Here is a 6,434-nt window from a genome sequence, read left to right on the forward strand (position 1 = left end):
AGGCTCATCACTCAAATACTGGGCTGTCTCCACTGCTCCTTGCTGTGCTGGGTGGATGGAGGGGTGCTTGCCGAGGGCGCAGCTCTCTATGTGCCTTAGATGTGGCCCTTCCCATTTTGCACAGCATCTGGGGATCTTTTCACCATGCTCTTTTCTTTCTGCAGGTTGCAACATCACCATTGTGAACATACTGGCATACTGGGAGAGATTGTGGAAGGCATGAAAGTAAAATCTTTGTCAAATCACTAGAGGGTGGAAAGTTAAACTCCTTTTAGGCAGAACGTGATCCTTGGTGGCTGTCAGAGCTCTGCCTACAACCTGTGCTTCAAAACTTCATTGAAATAAGCCAGAATTACTGACAAACAAGCCTTTATGATTGAAAACAATTCTGAAAATATCTTCTCTTTTTAATGTGAGTTAAATGGGTGGAAGTGCAGCCACCAGCTCCGGCCCTGTGCTGAGGGCAGCTGCTGATGGAGGGAGGAGTGTTGCCATTGAGAGCTGGAGCAGCTGCAGGCTGGGAATGGATCACAGCCCAGGTCCTTTTCCTGGAAACCTTGTGGCAAGGCTGGGACTAGAGCCCAGGCCTCCAGTGCTCTCCCTGCCAGCTCCCTCTTTCTAAGATCAAGCAGCCTTTGGCACAGCAAAAGAGCTGCTCCGAGTCAGCAAACCAACCGTGATACCTCAGAACAAAGCAGCTTGTTCCTGTGCTCTGATGCTGATTAGCACCTTGGAACAACCTGCTTGGCCTCGTGCGGCAGTTCTAGTGCAAACACACCCACACAACTCAGGGTAACTGGAGAAGGAAAGAGGAGACCTGTGAGCAGCAGCTGTTCCTGTGTGCAGCACAAGGTGTGCCAGGACACAGCTGCACCCCAAGGCCTGGGTATGGTGACTTGGATGGCAGAGGTTGATGTGCCAGAGGTGATGAAGGCTGAGGCACCGTGACCCCTCCAGTCGTGCGGGCAGTGGGGATTAGCAGAGAAGGACTGGCTGCACAGCTTCACTTTGCCCCCAGCTCGGTCTCCTGTTCTTGTGCTGTGACAGGGACCAAGAAATGACTGTGGGGGTGACCAAAGGAGCAAGGTGCCCAGGAGGAATGTACGTTTGGGGGTTTGGCTCTCTCTTGGCTGGGTGTGTGCCTGCAGCAGGGGTTCTGGGGGCTCAGGGTACTCCTCTGCTCCTGTGCTCATGCCTTTGATGACCTGGCCATCAGGCAGCCACAAGCTGTGTCTTCGATGGCATTGCTGGTATAACACCAGGTGAGTTTTTCTTAGTTTTGCATGACCATTCCTTGTGATTCTGGACAATCAGTGGGAGTTCAGCATTGCCAGAGGAACATAGAATCCCAGAATGGTTTGGGTTGGAAGGAATCTTAAAGAACCTCTAATTTCAGCTCTGCTGCCATGGGCAAGGACACCTGACCAGGCTGCTCCAAATCCTATCCAGCCTTCCCTTGAACACTTCCAAACTGGGACATCGACACCTTCTCTGGGCAAGCTGTGCCAGTGCTACTCTGCTTTCACAGGACAGAATTTTTAGAAAATATCCTCTTTTACACTATATTATTATATAATTCACTATAATTATATATATATTATATAAACAAGACCCCAACATGGGAGGTATCTAAGCAAAATTATTGATGCACCACTACAGAGCAGAGTGAGTCGATCTTGCAGAGCTCTGCCTGCCACTGTTGAGGCTGTGCCTGCCTCTCACCAACCCCAGAAAGCTTGTTTGCATTGCTCTCCAAAATCTGCCTTTCCAGTTCCAGCCCTGGGTTGCCATTTTAGTGTTAGGGCCCCAAAGCCTTCCCAAAGCCAGCTGAGAGCTGAGAACAGGAGCTTCTCGTAAAAGGGTGAGGGAGAAGCCAATGACACAAGCTCCTGCTGAATTTGTTTTTCATGTTCTCATTTGTAATCATTTTGTGTTTTATGAGGGATACTTCCTAAAACTTTGCCAACATGATGGAAACATATGTGGTGCTCTTATTCATGATGTGACCCTTTTGGTGGAGAGATGAGAACCTGCTTTTCTCTGACATCTCCACAACATATGGTCCAGTGAGATGGAGTGTGGGGTACCTGATCTTCCCCCAGCCATGCCAACTCTGTTCACTCCTCCAGAAACACAGCCCACATAACTCTGCATGTATGATCTCCAGGTGCTTTTTCTTGCCAATTATTTATTTAAATTTTTTCTCCTCCTTTTAAAATTTTGTTTTACTAGGGGTGGCTCTGCTCTGTGGCCTGTAGGTGACACAAAAAGTAATTGTTTGGAATTTTCTCTGAATTGCAGGTTTGGTCCTGTGCTGGCTTCAAGGGCAGAGCCAAACTGGGGGGAGCAAAAACTATCCCTAGAAATAGTTACTGCAGGTTTCAGAGCTAATGATGCGAAGGTTAAAGGACCTTTGCTTACTTAAATTAGCAAATCCCTCTACAAAAGGTATGACTGAGTCATCAGCATCACTAGCACTATTTGGGCCACACCACAGTTGTCACTGAACAGGGACAATTCCTGCAGCATTTGTGTTTGAGTGAGTGACAAGGGTCACCTTGAGTACATGAGTCAGGACTGCTGCTATCCCTGGGTGCCCAAAAATGCAGGGCTGGCACTCACCAACAGCACTGCACCTGCAGCAGCAGGACCCTGCTTGGTACCCCCAGCTCAGGATGTGGGTTTTTGGTAATCCAAGTTTTCATTATTTTAGTGGTGAGACAAAACTTCTGTGTAGTGTGATAAACAACCCTGAGCCTTCCTGTGTTCATAGGAAGGGCTCAGACAGGCTGAAGGAATGGTGTGCAAGGGCAGGATACTGTAGGACAGCAACCAATGTGAAGAGATGCCTGTCATAAAGGGTCTTGGAGGTATTTTTAAACTGAAAATAAAATGTTAATGGCAGGAGAGTGCAACGATGACATTGGTGAGTAACTCTGGATAAATACAGGGGCCAGGCATCAAAAGTAGCTACCTAAAAGGTAGAGAGTGGTAAAATCCTCTAACATGCCAATGAACTGAGAGAGCTGGAGTTGTTCAGCCTGGAGAAAAGAAGGCTCCAGGGAGATCTGAGAGCTCCTTCCAGTGCTTAAAGGGGCTACAGGAGAGATGGAGAGAGACCACTTACAAGCAAGAAGTGACAGGACAAGAAGAAAAGGCTTTAAGCTTAAGGAGGGTACATAAAGATGAGATATTAGAAGGAAATTCTTCCCTGTGAATGTGGGGGGGCACTGGCACAGGTTGCTCAGAGAAGTGGTGCATTGGGATGTTGCTCAACTCCTTTGAACAGGCAAACAGGCAGTGAGAAGCAGCCCTCTGAGCAATGTCTTTGGTCTTGGGAGGAGCCAGCGCCGTCCTGGTGCCAAGCAGACAGTGTGATGATGCTGGCCTCAGCTTTGTCCTGGGGAGACTCGTGGAGCAGGCAAATTGGAAATGGAGGTTCTCAGCAAGGAGACCCCCACTTATTAATGAGGCAAATTAATGTACTTTCTGAGTTGAAGTCTCCTGCAGTCTGGGCTGGTGAAAATTAGGACCAGGCCAAAAAAGTCAAGGAGGCCTGCACCAGTGTGAACCAGACTTCATAAAATAGAAAGGAGAGGCCCCTTTTGTCAGGCGATGGCTTTTCCTCAGAAGCTAAATGATACATAATGTTTATATAGTGTTTTGCCTCTCCTAAATGCAGGCTAGACATTAATTGATTCCAGGCTTGCTCTGTGAAGTAAGTAAACTCTCCATTTTGCAGATAAAGGAGTGGTGGGTATCACTGAAAGGTGCACGGGGGATCAGCACTGGTGCCGGGGCACCTACATGGATGGCTGCCCTCCCCGTGGGAACGTGCTGCCACCCTAAGTATACACCACTTCTGATGTATGTGGAAATCAGCTGGGTCTCTGTAAACCTGGCTACATTAAGCCCATTTCAAATGAAATCTGTTTATGTCTCCATTGCTTGCCACAGCTCAAAGCAGGACTTAACTAACCTAATGCTGTTTGTGTTCAAAGCTTCTTAAACGCTTGCTCTGATTGTCTTGAAGTGAGATATAAAGTACTTGCTGGGACTTGGCTGGAAGCCAGGGATCTGTTTCAGATCCCCCTCTCTCTTCTGCTCATGGGGCAGTTTAGAAAAAGCATTGCTCATTTCAAACAGTGATGGAAAAAAATAAATTTAATTCACTTCCGTTTACATAATGTTGGAAGCTTGGAAGGGTTTGGGCAGACCATTATTAATGGTTTAAATTGGTGTGATAAAAATGTGGCCTTGGTCTGGGAGTGTGAGCTGGCTCCCCAGACCCTGGTGCTGGGTCAGCCAAGTGCTGGCTGCGGGATTCAGGGAGCGAGGACCCAATTGCTTGGTGGGTCCCACTGCTCTGTTTCCCTTTGGCATCTTGGAAAGAGCCTCCTGCCCATTCTGCTGAGGCTGCTGAGACTGCTAAAAGCCAAAGCCTGGATCTGAGGAAACACCCAGCTCTTCCTGGTCACCTCCATTGGATGCCCAGCCTGGATGTATTTGGTGATCAGATGAGAGGGACTCAGGGCATGCCCACCCTGGGAGCACTGCAGTCTCAAAGCTTAACTGCTTAAAGATTTTTGGTCCAGCCTTTTGGGAGCGTGGCCCTTTAGTTTTGGTTTGTACCTTGTGTGAATCAGCTCCAAAGCAAGTGGAGCCATTCCCAAATGTGCAACATGGCAGTGAGAGGGTAACTGGGTCCCATGTAAAGTGCCCTGAGCTCTCCAGGTGTCAGAGGAGGTGGGGATGGGCAGGCATTGTCCCACCTGCAGTGTGAGTCTTGCCTGTGTGTTCCATCCTCACATCCATCCTTCAGAAGACTCAGCCATAGTTTTACTGGGCTGCTGCTCAGTGGCATCTGGCACCTATAAAACTGCTCTTAATTACTTCCCAAGTTACTGACCAGGGTGATATTGATTTTGTCCTATAACCCAGTAGGACTTTGCCTATTTAGTATAGCCCACCATAACTCTTTTGTCTTATTAACTAGTGTGTGCATGTGTCCATGGCTGGATTTTGGACATCACTGGACTGATCAGGGAAGTTGCCCACGCCGTTTTTGCTTCCCAACCCATGCCTAGCACAGTGCAGCACCTCCACACACAGAGCTGTGATGCTGCTGTGAGGCCCCAGCAGGTTCACAAGTGCCTGAACAAGGGGTAACAACATGAGAAGCACCTGTGAGCCTGGTTTGGAAGGTGACAAATTCCAGGTCCTTCCTCCTGGTCTGTCCAGCTCACACATGCACAGGAAGCAGGGATGGTCCCCTCTAGCCATGGCACTGACTGCCTCTCATCCACTTTGCCCTCCTTTTACACCTGAGATTTAAAACAAGGGCTGTAGTAGCTAAGAAAATAGTAGAGAAAATTATGTTTGGGAAATAAATCCATGCCAGAATAATTTCCTGCAGCATCTAGACACTGCTTTGAAACTCTGCCCTCAAAATATTCCCTCCATGATCCCTGGGATTACCCTGCACCATGGCATCTGAGTGCCAGCATGATGAGATTCACAAGCTTTATCTGCCTACTTTGAAAGTCATCCTTGCACAGCAGACAACAGGACTCTGCTCAAAGCCCTTTTGGTGTTGGAGGCTGCATCTCTTACTGCTGCCATTTTGGCTTTGGCTGAAACCAGAAGAGGGCTAATTTGAGCCCATTAACTGACTTACGTATTCAAAGCACAAATCTACAATGTGTGAAATATTCTATTCAAAAGAGGAAAATTAATTAATGGGGATAAAGTTTGGAGGTTTTAAATGCGGCCCAGTGACTGGTCTTCTCCAGAGGCCTTCCTTGAGGTGTCATGACTTATTTCTCCAAGACTGTAGAACCTGAGCAATGCAGTTACATGACAATGAGACATGGACAGAGAAGAGGTTTCCCTCTTCTATCATTAGGTCTCAGTATGTTTTTTTCCTGTGCTGGGAGAAGGTGTTGGATGAAAGATCTATGAATAACACATGGGATGAGGAATGCTTCATGAGCTTAGTCATCACCTGGGTGAATCAGACAGGGAAAACAGCCTTTATTCTGCAAGATAACTGCATCCCACAGAGATTTTACTTAAGAAAGGGCTCAAAGTTTGTTCCAAAATTGTGCTACTGAGTGGAGTCCAGCCTTACTCTGCACAAGAGGTAATCTTCAGATGAATGCTGTATTTGATACAACCCTCATAGGTAGCATCGCACTCTGATACATACATCATGTTACCTGGAGCAGTCTCAAGGAATATTGTAGGGAAGGGTTGAATCCCTAGTTCAACAAGTAGAGAGTCCAGTTAAAAGAAGATAAGGAAAAAGTCCTGAAAATGGGTTTTCAGTTATGAAAGAGATCAGTACCCGAATCCTGCTATTCATGCTCCTCTTGCACACCCACACACCAGGGCTTGTTCCAACTGATGAAGTTATACTGGGCTGATGCTAATCT

Source organism: Cinclus cinclus, chromosome 14, assembly GCF_963662255.1.
Source record: "Cinclus cinclus chromosome 14, bCinCin1.1, whole genome shotgun sequence".
NCBI lineage: Eukaryota > Metazoa > Chordata > Aves > Passeriformes > Cinclidae > Cinclus > Cinclus cinclus.